This window comes from Ambystoma mexicanum, chromosome 5q (assembly GCF_040938575.1).
Source record: "Ambystoma mexicanum isolate Mex_15411 chromosome 5q, UKY_AmexF1_1, whole genome shotgun sequence".
Taxonomy (NCBI): Eukaryota; Metazoa; Chordata; class Amphibia; order Caudata; family Ambystomatidae; genus Ambystoma; species Ambystoma mexicanum.
Window position 1 is genome coordinate 996,770,520 of NC_090933.1, and position 25,681 is coordinate 996,796,200.

A 25,681-nucleotide genomic window follows, 5' to 3' on the forward strand; every position below is an offset into this window, starting at 1 on the left:
CATTTTCAGATCTGTACAATTTTTTATACATACATGCACATACCCTCTGGGCATATTCCTGTAATTTCTCATGTTCCTAGCATGATCACAATAGCTACAATATTAAACATTTCGTGGTTCAGTCTCTGAATGTAGCACAGATTTCAGATTAGTTTTAAACTGTGAGTGCATTTTTCATTTTAATAATCTCTAAGTTTCATATTTTTGTCAGTTGGGCACAATATTTCATAAGTCTTTTCCCAAAACATACAGTTACTTTAGTTTCCAATCCACATTTCCAGTCTGGCCCGCCTCCAAGCTTGGCTGACTCAGAGTCACATGGTCTTCTTCCTGCTAGGGCAGCTGATGTCAGTCACACCCGAATTATTGAGAAGCCACCCTCAACACGGGGAGTTCCTTCCCTCCCCACTCAAGTGGTTATGCAACAAACTATCTAACAAATTCTTTTTTTTAGCCATATCTCAGACACATATCATGCCCCTTGGATCCCTCTCCCCTGAGCTAACAATGAGCTAATAACCAGGCTGCTGTATGGGAAATATATTGGTATTTATTTAAATTAACAGTAATAGAAATTAGCACAAAATATCGAAAACACCACTTTACCGTGGCACAAAACAATCAACTTCTGTTAAAAAGAGCACAAACACAATTGTACACTTTCTGCCAATTTTACTTCACAAACTAATTACACTGATCAATAATATAATTTCACCCTTGCTTTGGTCTATGATGGGAAGTCAGACAGAAAAAATCTAATGCTTTGGGGAATTCTGGATTTTAGAACGCACTTACTGAAAAGGCCTGTGTTGAGGAAGCTGGATAAAAAGTTTGGACTGATTTAGAACAAAGGCACCCCTCTTTCTTAATGACATCTGGGTCAGATGGACAGCAAAGATTACCCAATTAAATTATAGGCTACAGTTTTCAGCGCACACTGGGAAGTTAAATTTATTAATTTTGAATTTCAACAAAATTCACCCTGTAGTGTTCTGCCAAATGGGGAATTAATTACATAACATTTTTGGTTACATAGGTTAAGGATCTACACCGTTTTGCCCCCATAAAAGGAAAGGATTCTAGGCAAACAGACACCCCCCACCTTTTGGTTTCCAGGGCTTAGTTCTAGTTACATAGCAAGCCTCTGTTTAAGGTTCAGGAAAGCCAGCTGCATCCCAGGACACTCTGGAAAGATAGGGCAGGGGTCTGGTCACTTCACTCTCAAAGATGGCCTCCCGCTCTCGACCACAGGACCGGGTCAGCTTTGAGGCCTTCCTAGAAATAGACAGAGCCAACCAGATGCACCATCAACAATATCCTCAGGTGTCTTCTTACAGCTGTGAGATGGTAAGTTTCTGCAGCCTTACTGATGGTCTGTCTATTCTCTCTGTCCTGCTGTCTTTCTCCTTTTTCTGTTTCCCCGGTTTTTGTGTGTTCGCTGTCCTAGTGCAGTCCCCCTTATATAGCAGTAATGACATCACTAATTTTCCAATCTTGAGGACATACCATGCAATAGTCCCTGCCTCTAGGATTGGACAGTTGCCATTCACTCTCCACCCAACCCCACCTCCAAGTCAGGATTGGTTTAGGGGTCTGGAGCACCATATGGCAATTCCCATTTGTAATTGCCCCTGTGTTCTACTTTCAACCTGTTGGCAAAAACTAGTTATGTATCACATCTTCATAATTTTAGGAGTAACTGCCATACTAAACATATTTTCTGTTTCAGCTGATCCTGGAGAATTAGATAAGCTGATCACCAAATCCGTACGATGTAGTATAGCCACATGGCACATTTCTGTTGTGACCATACAAAGCGCAGCATTTATGAAGATGTAAGTTATTAAGCATATACTTAATTTCATTTTCCACCCGCTCACCAACTCTCACATTTGGAACATGTTCAAATCAGCCAGAAACCTAGTCTATCTGGCCATTACAGTTCCCAGAGTCACAGGTAGATGCATTTTATATCCCTAAAATTGCCTGGAAATTACATGAAAAATTGAACAAAAATTAAATCAATCACATTATGGTTGCTGAGAAAAAGGCCTAAATGATAATAGTACTTTTAAATTAATTGTTAATTTTCATATGGGACAAATGGCAGTTTCTGCCTTCTTACCATTTGTTTTGACTGGTTGAGCCTGTACCTTCATCAATCTCCTTTGTGTTGGAAGCTTGCTCTTTGAAGTGGGTGACTCCCTTTTCACATATATCAGTCGTGCTCCAGCCAAGGGTGAATTTCCTTGAAGTCCCTGCTTTTATAACCAGCAAGTATGGAGAACATTGAATTTTGATGGCTTTAGCAGCACATTTTTATTTTGGGTGGTCATTATTTATTAGATGGGAGATGTGACATCCAGGCTGGAAGTGGGAGTTTTCCTTTGTGAAGATTTGCCCACAACTAAAACAAGGTCTGCCTTGATCTGACATTTTCCATGCAGACAAAGTGTCTCTTCAAATGTCATTGGAGTTGTGTAGGTGAAACATAATATACTTTGCTTTTGTCAACCCACACATCATGTTTTGTTTACCTGACAATGTTCTGTGAGCAGCAATATTTTTTTCACTTTTGCTTTTTAAAGCCGTTTTTATTTGTACACACATGTGCAGGCCATTTGTGTTTTCAATGTTTAAAAATCCTGTTTTCCATGTGACAGGGATCTTTGATTCCTCCTTTTGTAAATTAAAATGATGCATGTCCATTGGTAAGGACAGATAAGCCCCTTTCCACATGGCTTTTTAACTTTACTTGAAAAACAAAGACAAAAGCCAGGCCATTTTTGTTTCAGTGTTTAAAATCTTGTTATTCGTGTGAAAGGGACTTGTGTTTTGGGCCTTTAAATGCACCCCACAGGTTCAACACAAAATGAAATGTATGAATTGATGAGACTCACCTCATCCTATGATAATCTCTGCCAAGTTTCATAATATGTTCTATAATAAACACTTACATACCTAATAGAAATATTTATTACTATTCCTGTACATTGACTACAGATTGATTCTCCATGCTACACATCACCCCTTCAATCTGATCTACCCTGAAGAAGACTATGTCATCAAATTATATAACAGCTGAACGTAAGATGCACTTGATGTGAATGAATATGGTCAGATCCACAACAATGTGTTATGAGGAAAAGCGGGGAATTAGTGTAACACCAAGTACACAGAGTTACCCTGTTGTTTGAAACTAGTCCTAGATTGGATTTGTGTAGTCTGGATTCTTAATTTTGACTACTTCCTGGTTGTAACTCGAAGTATGTTTCAACTTCGAAGTTGTTTGCACTGTATATATGTATGTGTCTATTTTGTATGTGGGGATGGTGCTCTCACAGGGTTTGATATGATTTGCATAATGTCATAATTTCTGTTCATTGTTTCTAAGAGTTTATTTCCTTATACAGTATATCTGTGAAATTGTGTGCATATTGTGTATGGTTTTAAATTGCATGATGTACTTCACAGACATTATTCATGAAAATATCTGTTATGTTCCTGCCCCGCGCGGAGGCGTAGCGTGGTAGGCCACAGCAGTAGGCCTCAATGACGCAGCTCCAGCCAGAGCGAGAAAGAATGCCATGACACACGCTGCTAGGGTCTGTGCCCGGAACTGCCTCCCTCGCGGGGGGGCAGGGCTTTTATTCAGACGCCCTACTTCACCGAGTAGCGGGGCGAAGGGCGGATATAACATTCCTCCTTTATTATAAACAAAACACGACAATAACACACCAACACAAATGTTACTGCTCCTACTCATAACAGAATCGCAGTTGCACACTCCCATTTCTAAATGTCCAGAGTCCAACCTACCACACATGGTCCTTGAGCAGAGGTGGCGGCAAGATGGCATCCCACAGGCCATACCGTCCACCCCGTGGGGCGGCTGCTACAGTCTCAGGGGATCTCTCACCTTCCACTTCCGGCTGACCCAGGTCCGGTTCGCTCCCCTGCTCCCACGTTCTGTCATCCATGTGTCCTTCGCCTTGGAAATCTTCGGGTCCATCCTCAAACCTCTGAGACTCCTCATCTTCTTGGGGACACTCCCCATCCGTCCATAGGTTGTGCGGCACCGCATTAAACCATGATGCATTGCGCATCACCTGGCGATGTCCCCTTTGTGCAGTTATCATGGTCCCTCGTGTCTCACAAACAGTCCATGGGAGAGTCTCGTAACGGGAGTCCATTTTGGACTTCGACGGGTTCCGTAACATGACCACCTGATCACCCACTTGGTGGTCAGATGGTCGCGACCTCCTCTTGGTGCTCATGTTTGTGTTGGCGTCCCTGCGTCGTCGGTCAGTGCGCACCTCGTCTAGCTTGTCCGGTCCCCTGCTGGGGTGGTGTGGGATGGACGACCTGATGACGGTGCCGAACATGAGATCCGCTGGGGGGACGCCCGTTGTGCAGTGCGGGGTGACCCGGTAGTTCCTCAGGAATCGATAGAGGTCAACCTTCCACGGGCGGGCATTTGCCTTGGACAGCCTCAGCACTTTATTGAGTGTTCTCATGAAGCGTTCTTCGTTGCCGTTGGCCTGTGGCCATCTGGGCATGATGTGGTGGTACCGGATGTTTAGATCTTGCAGGTACTGTTTGAACTCCACCCCTTGGAAGGGGGCTCCATTATCACTTTTGATCGTGGTTGGTAGTCCATGTGTCGCGAACATCTTCTCAATGGCCGGGATGACCACGTCCGCTGCTGTGGACTCCACCACCTCAACCTCGGGGTATCGAGAGTGGTCATCGATTGCCACCAGTAGGTACATGCCCTCCCGTAGTTTGCAAAAGTCAATGCTTATTGCGTCCCACCTGCCAGAGCCCCTTTCCGCCGATAAAATGGGTTCTGGATCTGGTGGGGCTCCGGTTATGAAGCACGGCAGGAGGTGTTGACCAGAGTTTTGACTTTTTCGTCAATGCGAGGGAACCACACTCGATGTCGGAAGCGCGCCTTTGTTCGAGCCATCCCTTGGTGGCCCTCATGGGCGAGTGCCACTATCCGGTCGTGCAGGCCTGGTGGGATGACGATGCGGAGCAACAGCTTCTGGTCTGTTATCGATAAGTCTTGGCGGACGGTGAACATTCCTGTGAGGAACGCTTTTGCCTCCTCCGTCCGGTTATGCGTGTTGCTCATGAATGACCTCCAGTCGCCCGAAATGATGGCGTCTTTCACCAGATCGCAGCAAGGGTCGCTGCATGTCTCCTCTGCGATGTCCTCAGTGCTGACCGCCTTCGGCCTCATTGCTCGCACCACCTGGCAGATGTGCTCTTCGGTCTCTTCGGCCACCTGGACTTCCTGTGGCGTTGCCTCTCTCGGGTGCCTGGAGAGGAAGTCTGCCGGGTTGCCACATCCCGGTTGATACTGGATCTCAAAGTTGTACTGCTGAAGGTGTAGCAGCCATTTGGCTATTCTGGCCGGTGGGTGTGATGAGGTACCCATGAAGATGGGGAGGAGGGGCTTGTTGTCCGTAATGGTTGTGAACTTGCGGCCATATAGGTACAGGTGGAAATGGTGGCACCCCCATAGTACGGCGATTGCCTCTTTCTCGATATGCAAGTACCTCTGCTCCGTCGCCGTGAGAGCACGCAACGTATAGGCGATGGGTCTCTTCTCGCCTTCGTTGGTGACCTGCATGAGGATGGCCCCCAGGCCGACAGGGCTGGCATCGACGTAGAGCTCCGTCGGAAGGGCAGTGTTATAGTACGCCATTTTTGTCTCTGCGGACAGCGACTCTTTTATGCTCTCGAAAGCATCTTGGCAAACTTTTCCCCACTCCCACTTCGCATTGAGCTTCGTGAGTTCACAGAGGGGTTCCGACAGTGTGGCCAGGTTTCGAATGAATCTTCCACAGTACGTGGCCATCCCCAAAAAGCTGCGGACGTCAGTGGGAGTCTGGGGTGGGCTTGCGGCCTGTATGTCAGCAATCTTTTGGGGGTCCGTCGAGACACCAGAACTGCTGAATTTGTAGCCGAAAAAAGCTATGTCTGTCTTGAAAAACTCGCATTTTTCCTCGTGGATGGGTAGGCCCGCCGCCTCCAACCAGTCCAGCAGCATCTCCAACCTCCTCGAGTGTTCCTCCTTGTCCTGGGCGTGGATCAGGATGTCATCACTGACATTGAGGACACCTGGGATGTCCCAGATGACTTCCTGTATAGTCTGTTGGAAGACTTCGGCTGCTGACGATATGCCGAAGCTCAGACGCTTGTATCTCTGCAGACCCAAATGCGTGGAGAAAGTCGTTATGTACCGGGAGTCTTTGTGTAGCTTCAGCTGGTGGTATCCTGCCTTCAGGTCAACTTTTGAGAAGACTCTGGATCCCGTGAGATCAGCCACGATCTCGTCGAGGGTTGGCGTAATATGGCGCTCCCTCTTGATGGCGGTATTCGGGAGGTGCATATCTATGCAGATGCGGACCTTCGCCGGCTGTTTGGGTTTCCGGGTGACCACCATCGGGGACACCCATGGTGTCGGCTCTGTTACCTCCTCAATGATGCCGGCTTTTTCCAGCGCTTTCAGTTCCAGCTCGACCTGCTCGCGCATGTGGACGGGGGTCCTCCGGTGCCTGACGGCCCTTGGCTGAACCGACTTGTCGATGTGGAGTTTAATTGTCTTTCCCTTCAGGCACCCAATCCCGTTCAGCAGGTTCGGATGTCGCGCCAGGAGCTTCTCGACCTCGTGGGCTTCCCCAATTTGATGAATTGTATGAGCCCTAAGTCGTCCGCCGCATCGCCGCTCAGGAGACATTTGATCCTGCCGTCCACAACGTAGACTTTTGACGGTAGGTAGTTCTCCCCATGGCTGAGGGTCGTGCGGAAACTGCCGACAACTGGCAGCGGCTTCTTGCAGCCATATGCAAACAGGAGGGTGTCCGTGTTATTGAGGGACGGTTGCGGTTGCAGTGTCTTGAACGTGGACGTGGGCATGACATTCGCTGAGGCCCACGTGTCAATGGTCATCCATATCTGTTGGTTTTGGATGGTGACCTGACATTTCCGTCTCCAGAGCCCTCTCTTCTGCGTCCCTCGTCCTCGATCCAGGGCTGACACTAGGTAGACTTTTCTGCCTTTGATCTGCTGCTCTCTGCCAGGGTCTAATGGAGTCCCTGTGATGTCATCACCATCTTCCTCAGTCGAGGAGTTGTTTGCTTCGACACGCCTCGTGACTCCCTGTTTCTTCTTCTTTGTACTACTTCTCTCCTGAGGATTTTGCGTAGGCGGTAATGGAGCGCCTGGGAGCGCCACACCTTTGTATAGTGGTCCTTTCTGCCACATGCCCCGCACGTTGTGCCTTGTGCCGGGCAATTTCGCCGTCCGTGACGCGGTCCACCACACCACCCACACTCTGTGGGCCCCGGGGTCCGTGGTTGCCATCTGGGCGGTGTGTAGTTTCCACCGTATTCATTCCTTGTGGATTGACTTTTTGTGACCCGGGCCACCATGGACGACGCGAGAGCCGGCTGTAGTTTGTGCAGAGTCACGCCCATGTTGGCAGCCCTGGTGTGCGCTAGCTCCCTCTGCCGGCCTAACTCCAAAATGTGGGTCAAAGAGATGCCCCTCTCACCCAGCACCAACCTCTGTAGTTTCTCGGAGTGGATGCCATTGATTATTTGTGTTCGGATCTCCTGCTCAACGTCCGTGAACTCACATGACATCGCTAACTTCCTGAGCTGGGTGTGAAATGCATCCAACGTCTCCTCTTCCATCTGAAAAGTGGTGCAGAATATGAATGTCTTGTAATCGGGATTTAGTTGTGGGAGGAAGTGGGCCGTTAATGCGTCCTTCGCTCGCTGGTAGACGTCCAGGCCATCCGCGATGGTGAGCGCATTGAAAATGCGTAGCACCTCGTCCCCTACGTTCAGAAGTAGGTGCGACCTCATCTTCCTTGACGATGTCACATCTTTGCACTCCATGGCCATTTCAAATTTTTGGAGCCATAGCTGCCAGCGGGGGCCAACTGATGATGGATCTGTGAAAGGATCGAAAGGTTGAATCATCGTGGTCGAGTTGCTTTGTGGGCGAACCGGCGGTGGCGACAGTGGCAGGTTCGCCGCGATTCTGGACGGCGTGCCAGGGCCGGGAGTGGACGTGCCCGTCGCCATATTGTGTGACGATGTCCCCTGACGGTTCCAGTTAAGGCTGCCCTTTGAAGTCTGTATGCGGATAGGGCCGCTGCCTGTCCTCCACTGTCTACAGCCGTGGCCGCACGTGCGTGTTTCGTACGTGGTCGGCCCACATGTCGACACTCGGTGCCATCGGCACGCTGGAAGGAGGTGTCAGTCGTGCGATGCAGGAGGGATGAGATGGTTGGGTGCCGAGCGCCTGTGCTGGGTCCCGTTTCCCTCGTCGCCAGTGTTATGTTCCTGCCCCGCGCGGAGGCATAGCGTGGTAGGCCGCAGCAATAGGCCTCAATGACGCAGCTCCAGCCAGAGCGAGAAAGAACAACATGACACACGCTGCTAGGGTCTGTGCCCGGAACTGCCTCCCTCGCGCGGGGGCGGGGCTTTTAGTCAGACGCCCTACGTCACCGCGTAGCGGGGCAAAGGGCGGATATAACAATATCTACCTATATCTACCTATATCTACCTATATGTTTCTATAAAAAATGTATTTCTGTTTATAGAAACCAAATTGGTAAGAGGTCTACTCCTTGCTAGTTATAGTGTTGTCATATGATACCTCACACCCCATGAATGATTATTGGACTTACCCTCCAGTGTTTGTTGATACATTTTCATTGTCTGCAAGCAAACCTGGACCAGAAAGAGTTAACACTGATTAACTCACATCATTAACATTAGCTGCTTGCACTAAAAACAGTATTGCCTAGCGAAACCCTGTCTTTATGAACTCTGGCCCCCTTTTTGCATTGAACAGGGTACAGCATGCGTGATTACTGTGGTGTAGTCCAATACAATTTAAATGATTGCAAAAGCATCATTAATCACATTTAAATAGCTGATCTATGTACCAGATTTGGGGTTAGATTAAGTCTGGGGAGTTTTGTCATATTGCAGGTTCGCAGGGGGGATGCAATATTGTCAGGGTACGCACACTTCCTAAATATACAAATTAACATTACTGAATTTCTGACTACGTGATACCTTTGCATCTTTGTAATCCTGCTCAAGACTGTGTCTATTGAAGTACACAATATAATTTGGGCGGGAGAAGTGGTGACTAACTCCTCTCTTCAATCAACTCAGATTGCACCCATTCATGTTCATGAAATCACTCACTCCCAATCTCACAGCAAGCCAAATCCAAAGCTTGCCAGGCTTCATAATTGAGCTGCAGACTATTTTGAAGTGTCAACGCAAGAAAGGGGTGACGGAACAGTAATACATCTAAAATTAAGCAAGAATCTTCACGTGAATACGCATTTCAGCTTCGATGGGTTGAGAAATGTAGAACCCAGACACACCTAATCCAATAGAAAAACAGTCATGTTAATTAGGCAGCCTTGTGTAGTAAGTAACAGAAGTGACATAATAAAATATGTTGTCGTTACCATCATCATACTATACAATATAAAGACTGCATTTTAATTATCTAGAGCCTACCATGTCAGTGCTCATTAACACACCACTGAACAGTAGTCACAGAGACTGACAGTGGCCTGTGTGATAGAATAAGAGCACTTTTGTTTTTGTGCCTCATGTATGGTACATCCCACTTCTAAGTGTTGCAGAAATCACTGTTATTACTCATCAATGTAATGGTACTCATTTGACCAACCTCTGAAGAATAATGGCTGGATAGCCTTGCTGGGATTTTAACCCGTGATTATGGGTTGTAGATTTTTGTGATACCTGCTCAACCCATTGAGCGCCTAACATTATTGCATGTGCATACATTCTCTGTGGAATGTTTGGCACCTTTAGATGGATTGCATAGAGAAAGGGGCAGATTCTCAGGAACAAATGCAAATTAAAAAAGGGCAGAGGATAGTCTGACAAATTAACAGGACACCTTATTCTCAAGTGTGAGATGTGCATTTCATTGGGGCAAAATTACTGATATTAATTATCAGTAATTTCAATAAGTTCTGTTGGAGTCTATCTCAGACCAAGATTTATGTTCATGTTTTTTTCACAGCGAGATTAGACAGTTTGTTGTATTCTGAGATTACAGTGTTTGCTGCACTCTGGCCCACATTTAGCGGACTGATGTTTCAAAAAGAGGATATCACCTACATATTTCGTACATGCATCTCAGAATTATTGGGTTTAATGGGCTACACAAAAAAAAACTCTTTCTAAGTGTGTGATATCTCCTAGGAACATTAGTCACCCTAGTACCATTGAACACATATTGACTCAGGCTTCATAGAGGGAACTAAATGTCCTACTTTTGGTCTCTGCTCTCTGCCTTATTTGTCTCTCCCTTATCTGTTCACCCTTATTGTCTTTGCTTCATATAGCCCTGCCCTCCCTAAGCCTTCTAACCAAATCTCGCAGTCTGTCTCTATTTTGCCTCCTCCAAGCTCCCACTTCTGCCAAGGATAGCACGTCTGGATCGGTGTGTGCTTGGCTCTTGATTTTCAGAGGACTTAAAGCCAAACCAGAGCCAGGTATTTGGCTTGACCATCACTAGTAGAAGCAAACAGAAAGGTTAACAGTATTTGTGTGAATACCATTTTGTACGATTCCTCAGTGATTGAGGAAGTGCAGCTGATGGGAACATTCTGTTGCTTTCACCCGAATGAAGAAGGACACATGACATAATGGATAGGCAAAGTGACAGTCTGCATTACCAAGTATGTGGTACTTTTCAGGTTACTGGACTAAATACAATTATATCATTATGCTTCCTTGCATGTATTTTGCAACAAAGTTCTAGTTTAGCTGTAGTGAGAATCGTTAAAAAATAAGATGTTGATATGTGTTCTATTAGTCCCCTATACCACACAATGCAGCTGCTCTGGGGAAGAAAAGGGGTTTAAATTATATACAAGAGCACGTGTGTTGCTATTATCATAAATATTATTTTACTTGGGGAAGGTCCCAGGCTGAATGAATAAGAAACATAAATATGATAGATAGATACATTCAAGGAGAGAATGTATGAACCAGAAATAGTGTGTCGATTTACCTCACAAAAAATAAAATCACTTTTATTGTACATTATATATTATTTCAAAGTGTCAACGGCAATACTTTTCTCATCTGTGTGATGCTGCCCCTTTGAGGGCTGCATGCATGCGGCAGAGTGACGTTGCACTCTGCCGCTTGCAGTATAAATAAAGGGGGCATTCCCAGCCACGCAGAGCGACCGGGGAGCCCGAACTGAAAGGATGTGTCCGTGCGCAGTCTGTGTCAGGAGTGGGGCTCACGGTCACCCGCGAGGGTGCAGGGTAACACACAACAGTGGTGACAAAGCGGAAATGCATCCCGGGTCGGGCGGTGACATTAGCAGAGATTTTTTTTTCTTTCGATGAAAGTTTCACTGCTCGATAATGCCGAAGGAGATGATGCAGACCACGGGGTCAGCGCCTATTTTGTGAAAAGGGCATAGGAAGTTTGCGGCTTCATTTTGAAGTGTTGGTGGGCCATTCAGGGCCAATTGTTGGAACCTCTAGCAGCAGAGGGCTGCTAACACCACATTAAGTGGTTTTTGATGAGAATTTCAGAAATTTTGATCATGTTTCATTGAGTGTAAGATGAGGATCCAGGGGAAGCCTGCTATGATACTGGGATGATCCCGGGGCCCACCTAGCTCAATTTTTGGGACTTCCACCCACCTGGGTGAATGAACTGTGCATAGTGGGGGGCATATCGTGGTTGGTGCTCCCTGAACTGCAGGATTTTTCTACTGGGTCAGCAGTCTTCCTGGGAAGTGGAGGAACATAAATGCTGCAGGGAAGGTGGTGTGAGTTGTTGCCCTTTTGTGATCCAATAAGGGTGCTTGTGCGCTCATTGCCATGGATGGTGATGGACAAGTGGCCACCCAACAACCTCCTGCGCCAGCTCTACCTCAGGTGCAGCCCCCTGCATTACCTGCTCAGCCTCAGGCGCAGCCCCCTACAATGGCTGCACAACAACCCCCTGGAATAAGACCTCCAGGTGGTCATCCACCAATGCTGAGTTTGATATCTCAGGTGCGCCTTCCAGTCTGGGACCCCGCTGGAATATGTAGATGGACAGACTTGAAATGTACTTCAGGGCCAGGATGGAGACAAATGATGACAGCAAGGTGGCTACTTTGTTGTACTGCGCTGGGCCGGTGGTGTATGAGGTATTTCTGTCTCTTCAACCTCGTGACCGCTCCTATGCTGCGGCGAAGGATGCCCTCCATGATTACTTCCTTCCACTGGCAAACGCAGACTATGAGAGGTTCATCATAGGTGCATCTATACAGAAGGTCAATGAAACGCTGGACAATTTTTATGGGAGACTGCGCAGGTTGGTGGTGCCCTGTGCGTGGGACAATCCAGAGGCAATGATTAGGAGCCAACTGATCCAGGGGTGCGCATCTGGAAAACTGTGCAGGCAAGTCCTGAGGGAACTGGGCATCACCCTTCCTCGCATCTTGGCGCTGGAGCGATGCCAAGAGGGATCTGAACTACATGCATCCCACATGGAGGCTGGGGTACGCCCTGTTAAACCGGAGGACATCTCTGCGGAGGGCCGTGACCAGACGCCCAGTGAGCGGTCCACGTGAGAGAGGGTCAGCCCCAGTCAACTCATGCCTGAAGTGTGGGTATGACCTGCCTCACCCTGCGGAGTGCCCAGCAGCGGAAAAGTCCTGTGGCAGGTGTGGTGGTGCGGACCATTCCGCCCGGATGTGTCGGGCCCCACTTCCAGTGGTGGTCCCAAGAGGTCCAGTGAGGGCGGGTTTCTTCAGGCAGCAGCACCCATTGAATGTCGCCCAGATTGATGAAGCCGAGGAAAATTCAGCTCTGGATGACGTAGTGGAAAACGAAGAAGAGAATGTTTTCTTTGTCTCCAGTGTGGCGTCCTGGTAGCAAACACAAGGCGACAACCCCGATGTCAAGTGCAAGTAAACAAATCATCTGTTCCCGTCCTGGTGGACACTGGTGCATCGGTGAATGTCATGGCCCAAGAACACTACAAGCTATGGTATGTCCGCCCCGCATGACAACGCCAAAGGCGCGCATATTTACCTTTAGGGGCGTGGAGCCAATTCCGCTGGATGTCGCATTCGTCGCAGAAGTGAAACATGGCGAGTCAGCGATAAGAGCCCGGTTCTACATCACGCCGGTCAGCAGCAACACCTTTCTGAGCTGTGCAGCTGCAGAGGCGTTGGGCCTTGTGAGCTTTGTCTATTCAGTCTATGTTGAAGACATTCAGGTACTGTTGGAAAAGTATGCGGCTCTATTTGAGGGGATCGGGCACATGAATGGTGAACCGGTGAAGTTGCACATTGATGATTCTGTTCAGCCCATTGCCCTCAAACATAGACGGGTCCCATTTCACCTCCGGGACCTGGGGGACCAGGAGTTGGACAATCTAGTTAAACTGGACATAATTGAGAAGGTGGAAGGCCGATCCCATGGGTTTCACCAATTGTCGTTGCCAGAAAACCGAAGCAACCAGACTCTGTCCAGAAATGCGTCGACATGCGCTTAAACAATAAGGTCATCAAGAGGGAACAACACCTGACGCCCACCATAGATGATATCATCACAGAGCTCCAGGGTGCCTGGTTATTCTCGATACTTGAGCTACGTGCTGGATATCATCAGGTGGTGCTGCATCCTGAGTCGAGGTATATCACCACCTTCACCACTCATCGTGGCTTATACCGATACAAGAGTCTAAGCTTCGGGGTGTCTTCAGCGGCATATGTGTTTCAGAACATCATCCGAGGGGCGCTGGCTGATCTGTAGGGCATGCTAAACATAAGCGACAATATCTTGGTGTTTGCCAAGTCTGAAGCTGAACACCTGGTCAAGTTGGCAAAGACATTTGAATGCCTCCAGTCACTGGGTCTTACATTACACCACGACAAGTGTGAGTTCCTGAAGACTACTATTGAATTCTTTGGTTTTGTCTTCAGAGAGGGAGGCATGTCGCCAGACTCGCGCAAAGTGAAAGATATCATTGATGCCCGCCCCCCTGAGAATGTCTCGGAGATTAGGAGTTTCCTGGGGATGGTCATGTATTGTGGCCACTTCATTAAGAACCTGGCCTCCCGGTTTGAGCCCCTGCGGGCCCTCACCAAGAAAGATTTGACCTGGCAGTGGGGACCGCTGGAACGGGCAGCGTTTGATGACATCAAGGGAGCTCTCACGGTGGAGGACATTATGGCGTTTTTTCAATCCGGCCCATCAGTCAGAGATAGTGGTGGACACCAGCCCGTTTGTGCTTGGAGTGGTGCTGACCCAAGTAGATGCGAATCAGGAGGTCCGTCCTGTTGCATACGCTAGTAAGGCACTATCGGAGACGGAACAGCGTTACTCCCAAATTGAGCGGGAGGCACTGGCTGTGTTGTGGGGTTGCCCCCACTTCAGACTATACAAGCTGTGAAGGCCGGTAATGGTGGTAACAGATCACACTCCACTGTTGCCCACATTGGTGGGTTCGTCCTCCAAACCACGGCGAGGATAGAATGTTGGATGCTGGCTCTGTTGGAATACGGGGTGTCACTTGTGTTCAGGCCAGGCAGCAACAATGATGCAGACTATCTCTCCAGACACCCCCAGGAGGACACTGGTGGGGTATAGTCCAGGTGTGCGGTGAAGCTGATGAGCACGTCTGGCACGTGGTGGAGGCGGCCATGCCCAATTCCATAACGGTGAAAGAACTGGAACAGGCGTCAGCGATGGACGAGTGTTTCCTGATCCTCAAAGCGGCCATCCAGCAGGACTCATTGAGGATGGTGATAGACTCTTTGGTGGTGAGAACGCAGCAGGCCAAGTAGGCCCTGGAACAACTGCGGAGGGTACGTGGTGAGTTGACCTTCTCAGAGACTGGCCTACTGCTGAGGGGAGACCGTATCGTAATCCATCAGAGCAGAACGCAACAGATGATCGAGCTGGCCCATCAGGGACATCAAGGCGTGGCCAAGACCAAAGCACACCTGTACCAGAAAGTCTGGTTCACGCACCTTGAGCGGCAAGTGGAGGAGTTTGTGGTGTCATGTCATGTGTCTGGTGCCAGGCGGCGTCATCGGTGCTAAAAGAGACAGAGATCGAGACCATGCCACGAGGGACGAAGCTGTGGGAGGTGGTGCATGCAGACTTTGGCTCCACTTCAAGAGGCACGCATTTCCTGGTGGTGGTGGACAAGTGGTCCCCCTACCCAGAGGTGGAAATCATCGAGTTGGTGGCGTTCGACAAGGTGGTGGTGTTGATCGAGAACATTTTCGCCACTCATGGACTGCCCAGGGTGCTGTGCTCTGACAACGGCCCACCCTTTCAGGGCGAAAGCTTTGCCTGATTGATGGAGGAGTATGGCATGCACCACTGCAAAGTGACCCCATTGTGGCCAAGGGCAAATGGGGAAGCGGAGAGGATGATGCGAACTCTAAACAAGGTGTTTTGCATTGCCCATTGGCAGGGCCAGTTTCTACAGAGGGCCCTGTATAAGTTCCTGCATGGGTACAGAACCACGCTGCACACATCTACCGGGGTGACCCTGGCAGAAGCCATGTTTCAGAGGTGTCCGAGAGATATTCTGCCAGAGACAGGTGAGCAGGAGCCCGCCGTGATTGACAATGATCAAGTCGAGCGGGAGCGAAGAGAGAGGACAGAGCAGGAGAAATCAGGAGAGGATTGAGACCTCAGAGGCTGGCTCCCGGGGATGAGGTGCTGGTTAGAAACCGGCACTCTCAAGGAAAGCTGTCCATGGCCTACGAGCCAGAGCCCCTGGATGTGGTGGCGGCAAAAGGGTCAATGGTGACTGCATCTGATGGAACTGTGCCCGTGACCCGAAATGCCAGTTTCTTCAAATGGCTGGGCGAAGAAAGGACTGAGACTGCACCCAGTGGACACATGTTGGAGGTACCGGACAAGGGCGGTGGTTCCGTGAGCCTGCCTGGACCTCCAGCCCCGTGAGTTGATGGGTGAAGGGACTCTGATCCAGGAGGCTGGCAGGAGGTACCCCCAGAGGACTGGGTGAGGGAAACCTGCCCGTCTCACTGACTATGTGCTTGAATAGTCACTGTCATTTTGGGTTAAGAACATCCAGGAAATCATGGTGGTTGTTATTAAAGGGGTCTCCGGGGTTATGTTTGCAGTGAAGTTATACATGTAGTAGGTAGTTATCCTTTCTTCATGTTTTCTGCTTTTTATGAAAAAGGAGGAGTGTGATGCTGCCCCTTTAAGGGCTGCACGCACCCGGCAGAGTGACGTTGGACTCCACTGCATGCAGTATAAATAAAGGGGGTGTTCCCGGCTGCGCAGAGTGACCGGGGAGCCCGAACTGAAAGGACGTGTCCGTGTGCAGTCTGTGTCAGGGGTGCGGCTGCACATAACAATCTGGATGTACAAATTATTAAAAAGATATTGTACTTCAGACAAAAATATACATCTCTCATAATTGTATCACAGTTTATAATTCAATTTGCCATGTTGAACAGTTGAAGATGAAATTGCATTGCATTCAATTGTTACATTGAGAGCAGTGTGCCTTGGCAAGGAATGTGCGCTCTGGAATTCATGAGAGATTTATAAAAATGTAGTGCTTGGAAATGTTAAATTGCTTTAGAAATGGGAATAGTAATATAACAATAAGTACTGAAGTTTATCAAGGAACAATGACCCCTCCAAGGATATATAAGCCTGCAAAAACACAAGTGGCACTGTGTCCAATGTACACAACATCTCCTGAACACTCTCGCTCCACTTTAGGGCAGTTAGACCTGACAAGAAGAGGTCTGTGCAGAGGAACACAGGGTCAGATGCAGGGAGAATGGGCCAAAAAACAAAGGAGAGTGTACACACATACCAGGTGTGTTTGTGGGGCCATGCACTCACGTAAACGCTTCCTGACACATGTGTGCTTTTTTGCTCGTTGAAATCGTCTGCCACCACAGCTCTCTAAGTGTCAGGTCTCCCCATCCCCTTGCTAAAGACTGCACTCAATGCCTCTCGGGCGGTGTAGCAACGAGGAGTGTGAACAGCATGGAAAAGACAAATCTCTTTCAAGGAGAAGAGGCTAACAGGACCACAAGCATGAAGGCACACAGAACAAGGTGTGGCAAAGCCAAAAGTGCTGCCATTAGTAGTTGTTCGTTGCATTTTACAATTCTTTTAGTATCAACATCTGTATTTTATTCTTGCAGAATTGGAGCGTATTTTAATCTATGCTGAGAGGCTTGAGGTAATCTTCCTCATTCAAGAGAAGCTTGGTCAATATCTGGACAACAGAGACTGTTGGACTGTTAACCAGTTTGTTGTCAATGTACCGTTTTTATACAGTGCTTAGAGCTGCTTATGTGGTTTCATAGCACTGCAAGCAAAGAGGGGTTACTGTCACTGTTAGGGTAGTAATTTGATATGAGTTTTGTGTCCCGAGTAGACTTAGTTCATACTTTCTGTACTGAAATCGTCTAGTTGACCATAGCTCACAGCAGGTCAGACACCAGCAATGGTCCACAGGTCATCTTGCCAAGCATGGATGTACCCTAACTGTGGCTGGCAGTGGAACTTAACAAGTAGAGGGCAGTGCCCACAGCAAGCCCTTTGACTTTAAAACAGCTACTTTGTAAATTGCCTGCAGGTATATATATGAATCAGATGTTCAAATCCTCGTATTCACATTGAACACCTCACTGCATGGTTCGTGGATTAAAAATGGGGAGTTGAGCATTATGGCTCCTTTTAAAGTCGCCTTTCATTTTGGTAGGAGATAAAAGCACACACACACCTACATGAAAATGATATTGGGGGATTGTAACCATTTCTTCTACCCACCCAAATGCACTTCATGCTGGGGAAAATGTAGAACACCTCTCTGTTTAGTTCAGGTGCCCCTAAGTACATTCGGCAGTCCTGCTGCAAGTTTCATTGAAAGAACTCAGACCTTTTCTCTGATTGGTGGTTGAGATGAGTGGCACCTGAATCCGGGAAACCCTAAGCTGCCTGCACACCCCCAGGCAGGATAGGCTCTCCTTGAAAAACTCTGCCTATAATCAACTCATACAACCACAGATACTCAAGTCATAGTACTGTCGTACACAGAAAATCAAATAAAACCACCGAAGCAGAAACCAGTACTGAAGCAGCATACACATTGCGCTTCCACCAAAGAACCTATCTGGACATTTCCCTCACAGATGCAGACACATCGAGGATCGGTGGCTTTCTTGGTGCTGTTGGTGACTGTATGTGCTTTGGAAGATATATGTCATCGATGTTAGTTTTTGTCAATGCCTCCTTTATTGGTATTGTTGGAGGACAAAAAGGGACCTGATAGTTTTCTGCATAAAAAAAGGGGCATACATTTTGTCCATTTACTTAGAGGGTGCGGTTACCGGTTGCATACTGACATATGCCTGATGCATGTTCCATTAATGAATTTCGTGACCCCATTACCTTGCCTGCCATATGTGTCTATGAGCCATCGGTGTCAGGATCTCTCCACTGAATACCGTGCCATATGCCTGCTGTGATGGTAACCTGGGGATTCCATGCTAATGAAGATTGCCTTTAGCCTAATAGAATGTCCTCCTAACACAGTATTGGGAATGACCTGGAAGAGTAATCACTGTTTGTTGTCGGAATTGACAGCATGATACAAAGAAATAAGTTGTGATTTCCATGAATGAATGCATTACTCCCCGGAGATTTTGTGTTCAGATGGTGCGCCTGACCATATTCTTCTTGATGATTGAACACTTGCTAAGGGCTTCAACGAGGTGTCGCCTTAACCACTTTTTTGAGTATTGAGATTAAGGGGGTAATTCATAGAATCCAGCGCACAAGTGGCGCACGCGGCTGGCGCACAGTGTGCGCGTGCGAATCCCTGCGCCAGCCGCGTGCGCTAAAATCCATTTCCGCGCACAGCGTATTCATGGATTCCAGCCACCAAAACCAGCCGTGGCGCACAGTGGTGCAGCGACCCAGCAGCAGCGCCAGTTACGCCCCCAAGAACGCCTCTCGCGCAGGGAAAAGCCATCAATATACCCAATCCAGCGCAAAGGGCTGCGCTAACCCTGTACCAGCACAGCAAGCGGGCTACGTGTATTCCAGGGGTGCGCGGGAAGTTCCACACGCAATTCCATCAGGGTACGTGTATTTCAGGGTGCAGGGGAAGTTCCACACGCGATTTCCGCAGGGTACGTGTATTTCAGGGGTGCGCGTGAAGTTCCACACGCTATATCAGCAGGGTACGTGTATTTCAGGGTGCAGGGGAAGTTACACACGCGATTCCAGCAGGGTACGTGTATTTCAGGGGTGCGCGGGAATTTCCACACGCGATTGGGCCCGTGCGAGCAGGGTACGCCTATCTCAGGGGTGCGCGGGAAGTTCCACACGCGATTCCATCAGGGTACGTGTATTTCGGGGTGCGCGTGAAGTTCCACACACGATATCAGCAGGGTACGTGTATTTTGGGGTGCGGGGGAAGTTTCACACGCGAAATCAGCAGGATACATGTATTCCAGGGGTGCGCGGGAAGTTCCACACGCGATTCCATCAGGGTACGTGTATTTCAGGGTGCAGGGGAAGTTCCACAAGCGATTTCCGCAGGGTACGTGTATTTCAGGGGTGCGCGTGAAGTTCCACACGCGATATCAGCAGGGTACGTGTATTTCAGGGTGCAGGGGAAGTTACACACGCGATTCCAGCAGGGTACGTGTATTTCAGGGGTGCGCGGGAATTTCCACACGCGATTGGGCCCGTGCGAGCAGGGTACGCGTATCTCAGGGGTGCGCAGGAAGTTCCACACGCGATTCCATCAGGGTACGTGTATTTCGGGATGCGCGTGAAGTTCCACACGCGATATCAGCAGGGTACGTGTATTTTGGGGTGCGGGGGAAGTTTCACACGCGAAATCAGCAGGGTACGTGTATTCCAGGGGTGCGCGGGAAGTTCCACACGCGATTCCATCAGGGTACATGTATTTCAGGGTGCAGGGGAAGTTCCACACGCGATTTCCGCAGGGTACGTGTATTTCAGGGTGCAGGGGAAGTTCCACACGCGATATCAGCAGGGTACGTGTATTTCAGGGTGCAGGGGAAGTTCCACACGCGATTTCAGCAGGGTATGTGTATTTCAGGGGTGCGCGGGAATTTCCACACGCGATTGGGCCCGTGCGAGCATGGTACGCGTATCTCAGGGGTGCGCGGGAAGCTCCACACGCGATTCCATCAGGGTACGTGTATTTCGGGGTGCGGGGGAAGTTCCACACGCGATTTCCGCAGGGTACGTGTATTTCAGGGGTGCGCGTGAAGTTCCACACGCGATATCAGCAGGGTACGTGTATTTCAGGGTGCAGGGGAAGTTCCACACGCGATTTCAGCAGGGTACGTGTATTTCAGGGGTGCGCGGGAATTTCCACACACGATTGGGCCCGTGCGAGCAGGGTACGCGTATCTCAGGGGTGCGCGGGAATTTCCACACGCGATTTCAGCAGGGTACATGTATTTCAGGGGTGCGCGGGAATTTCCACACGCGATTGGGCCCGTGCGAGCAGGATACGCATATCTCAGGGGTGCGCGGGAAGTTCCACACGCGATTCCATCAGGGTACGTGTATTTCGGGGTGCGGGGGAAGTTCCACACGCGATTCCATCAGGGTACGTGTATTTCAGGGGTGCGGGGGAAGTTCGACACGTGATTCCATCAGGGTACGTGTATTACAGGGGTGCGCGGGGAGCACCAAACGTGAATTGCACGGGCCCTCCCAGGTGTTCCCTCTACACCCTCCACGGCCCCTGCAGGTGGCTCACACCACAGGGGCCTACCCTGCACATGTCCTGCAGGCAACCCATCCACCATGGCCATGCCCCCAGCCAACCCACATGTCAACTTGCACTACTGCCCACCAACGCATGTCCCCCTGCACCTCCAGCCACCAGGGGCACCCTCCACCAGGCCCCCACCCATGTCTCCCACCACCCCCACCCCCCCAGTCACCAGGAGCAGCCTCCACCAGGCCCCCAACCATGTCTCCCAGCACCCCCACCCCCCAGCACTGTGGGGCACCTGCCAGCAGGCCCCCACCCATGTCCAACTCATGTTCCCCACCACCCCCACCCCCCAGCACTGTGGGGCACCTGCCAGCAGGCCCCCACCCATGTCCAACTCATGTTCCCCACCACCCCCACCCCCCAGCACTGTGGGGCACCTGCCAGCAGGCCCCCACCCATGTCCAACTCATGTTCCCCACCACCCCCACCCCGCAGCACTGTGGGGCACCTGCCAGCAGGCCCCCACCCATGTCCAATTCATGTTCCCCACCACCCCCACCCCCCAGCACTGTGGGGCACCCTCCACCAGGCCCCCACTCATGTCCCCTATCACCCCCACCCCCCAGCAGTGCAGGGGCAGCCCCCACCAGGCCCCCACTCATGTCTCCCACCACCCCCACCCATCAGCCACCATGGGCAGCCTCCACCAGGCCCCCACTCATGTCTCCCACCACCCCCACCCCCCCAGCAGTGTGGGGCACCCTCCACCAGGCCCCCACCCATGTCTCCCACCACCCCCACCCCCCAGCCACCATGGGCAGCCTCCACCAGGTCCTCACAATCCCCAATCATGTGCGTTATGGTCAGCCTCCACAGCCAAAAAGCCCTACCAAGTAACCCATTCACCCACATGGAAATTGAAATTACATGTTACACCCCCAATGTTCATAAAGCAAATGAACCCATGTCCGTCACACAAAATGGTTGCAATTGAATGGGAAAACACCCAACATGACATGCATGAAACCAATGAGATGATACCACACAGTGAAGTATGAAAACAAAATTGTATTAAAAAAAAAATGCAAATGAAATGAAACAAACTACAATGGCAATGAAAAAAAGAGAAGCTGCATGTCCGTCTAAAAAAATAAAAACTACAAATCCAAATCCAAAAAAATGTTGTCCAAAGTCACATCAAAAATAAAATCAATCCAATGAAGAACTATGTACAAAACATCCAAGGGTCCATGAGCCCAACTGAACAAAGGAAACCTACAAAAAACCCTAACTAAATTCAACTATATACAAAAAGTGGAGCAGTGTCCGTCGACTCCAAATCATAATAAGAAACAAAGGAAACCTAAAACTAAAGAACTATATACAAAGGCGGCGGGCAAGTCCAGCGGCTCACTCCGTGGGGTTCCGGGCCAGGGCATCATCAAACTCCTCGTCTATGTCCCGGAGGCGGTCCTGTTCCATGGCCCCGAGGGTCCGCAGGGACGACGCCATCTGCTCCTCCAACCCCCTGCGGATTGCCTCGAGGCACTCGGCCCGCCTCAGGGCCCTCCGCATGGAGTTCTCCGCCCTGACCATTGTGAGCCGCGCCTCTTCCGCCCGCCGCCGCTCCGCACCTATATGCTGGCCCAACCGCTGCCACACGGAAGACACTTCCCGTCCTGGGTCCTCCTGCCCTCCGGCCGATGCCTGCCCCTCCGATGTTGATGGCCCCGAGCCATGATGCCTCCCACGTTGACTCCGCTGCTGCCTCCGACGCCACTGCCTCTGCCAGCACGACGGCATCCAGGCTGATGGAATCCACCGACGCCGTTGTGCACGTGCCCTGCCTGATGATGCCGGCACATCCTCCATCTGCTGGGGTACAGTTGCTGTGGTGTCCACCCCTGCTGGACCTCTGACTCCCGACTGTGGCAGGGATGGGATCCCCACCGAGCTGGCTGCATTGGTCAGGGCAGGTCCACAGGGGGCCCTGGTGGCATCTGGGCCGGAAGACGGCAAGGAGAACGACTGGCGTATAGTCTCCACAGAGGAGGAGAGGGCCGCCAGATTGGCCGACACATGCAGGAAACCCCCGAACATGGACGATCCCAATTGGGCCACGTCGGCACGGTGCTCTTCGTGATGACGTGCGTGCTCCTCCTGGGAAGCACGCACGACATCACGAATCACAGCCGTGCGCATCGCGACTCCAATCAGGACCTTCTCCATACGGCCAGGGGTCCCCTCGTCCGCAGGTGGAGGGGAGTCAGATGACATGGACATCCCCTCTACCTGCGGATGGGCCTGGGACGGGGCATCCCTGCTGGTGCATGGTGGTGCACCCACAGGGTAAGGGACAGCAACATGCACAGGCCCCTCCACGGTGACCTGTGCTGCCTCCTGCCCCTGCCCCTGGACTGCACCACTTGCACCAGCAGGGATGCCCCCACCAGGCCCCATGTGCGCCTCAGTGGCGGCCTCCTCCTCCTCTGTGGAAACCACCAACCTGGATGGCTCCTCACCGTCTTCCGCCGTAGCAGGCCCCTGTGGGGGCTCACCCACCCCTTCCGCTGCAGCCGTGGGGGCATCCCCGCCGCCTTGCTCCACAGCGCCGTCTCCGCCCTCTTCTTCACTAGCCGCTGCGTAGAGGGAGACATAGAACACAAGCATCAGGGTACTGTACAATGGTCCCCTAGACAGGAAGCAATAGCAGATGAGTGCCACTGTCAAAGTACACTTCCATCATGTCCCTCCACAACACATGTGTCAGTCCAGGCAAAACACACACAGTGACAGTCATGGTGCATGCCATGGACATTTCCATACATGTCCAATGGACTCTCGAAACATACAATGTAATGGAACTCACATGCATCATGGTTCATGCCTATCACATGCACACACTTCACCTCAGTCACATCCATCTGGCCCCGTACACCCCAATCACAGTGGATACAAGGATGACTAGGCTGCATCAGTGAATCTGTACATTGTCACAGACATGTGTCATGCATCCATGGCATCCACAAGTCACAGACACGCAGGTCAGGCACACAGACATGGACACCATATATGTACCTGGCATCAGCACCCATCCCTCACCCCCACCCATGTCCAGGAACAGAGACTGCCATGCTCTCATGTGTACAATCTGCATAGGGCTCCCCATGTCGCATTTCAACACATGCAACAACCGTGCGGTTCACACATTACTGGTCGCACATGCATTACCATGATGTCCCTGCACACATACATGCGTACATGGCCTATGTCACACATACAGGCAAGTATCAGACAACCAGCACACTGCAACATGCCCTGTCTCACACAGCAATGCTTGGCCACTTACCGCTCAACTCCGGACGGGTCTCCCTCTCAAGGACCTGGGCGTGGAGCGCTGGGTGTACGCGTTCCAGGACCCCCATCTGGATGGAACTCATGCGGCCCCGGCCCCCCTCCACGAGGCGCCGGGCCTTCATGAGGGTCCTGGACCTCATGTCTTCCCAGCGCTTCTTGACCTTCTGGATGGTGCGGGTTGCCACCCCCTCCGCGTTGATGGCAACCACACAGTCGGCCCAGATCTTCTCCCGTCCTTCATTGTTGGCGCGGGACGATCCGAAGAGGGCATCATACTGCCCCAGGACTTGCTCCACCAGGACACCAACTTCGGTGGCAGTGAAGCTGGTGCCCCTCTGCCCCTCTGGCCGGGGGTTGCCACTGGTGCCAGATGTGGATGTGCCCGACATGGCAACCCCAGGGGCAGGAGTGGGTGGGCAACTGGGTCCTGGGGCTGGGCTGTGGAGCGATGTTATCTGAGTCGGGAGTCTTCTGTTCCAGCAGGGGTGGACACAGCAACTGGACCCCTGCAGATGGCTGATGTGCAGGCACCAAATGGCAGGGCACGGTGGCAGCAGGCAGGCAGGCAGGCAGCAGCAGATGGCACGTGGGAGGCTGCTCGGGGCACTGGGGGGCAGTAATTCGGCCTTCTGGGCAGGAGCGTGGTCTTCCGTCTGTTTTCGCGTGGCCAGCTTGATACGGAGTGATTTGGCACGTGAAAATCCTGCACGTCAGCGTGAAAATCGAGGAAAGGCCCTTAGCGCGTAAGCGCGTCAGCACGCGTACGTGATTTCATTGGACCAAAGGCCCTTACAGCATAAGCGCATCTGTGACGTTTTGCGCACGGGCGTTGCCCTGGCAGGGCTTGGAGATCCCGCGTGCCTTTACACTGTTCTGTACGTGCTTTTCGTGCAGTGCGTGTGTTTTCCATCCATTGGGGTTCACACGCTATTACTTCACAGCGGGTGTTGGCTACGCGTTCTTCTACACGCAAGGCAGACGGTGAGTGGTACCCCGCTCCCCCAGGCCCGATCGTGTGAAAAAGTTCACGCGAACCCCTGAAATACACGTAGCCCGCTCCCTCAGGCTCGATCGCGTGAAAAAGTTCACGCGAACCCCTGAAATACACGTAGCCCGCTCCCCCAGGCCCGATCGCGTGAAAAAGTTCACGCGAACCCCTGAAATACACGTGGCCAGATCGCGTGTGTGACTTCCCGCGAACCCCCGGAATACACGTACCCCGCTCAATCGCGTGTGTAACTTCCCGCGCAACCCCGAAATACACGTGCCCCGCTCGCACAATTGCTGTATGTTGCCACTTTTGTAATGCGCAGGGACGCTACCGCCTGCCTTCGTGTGGCGGACGTGTATTGGCTTGTGTGTGTCTTTCGCTGTGCGTGGCTTTGCCCTATTCGATTCCATGAATACGTGTGGTTCGGGTGCGTGTGGGCGTTCCGTCTGCTTCCCTGCAGTATATCCCCAGTTACGCCCTTGTTTTCGCGAGTTGTTCCCCATTCCGCGCGTTA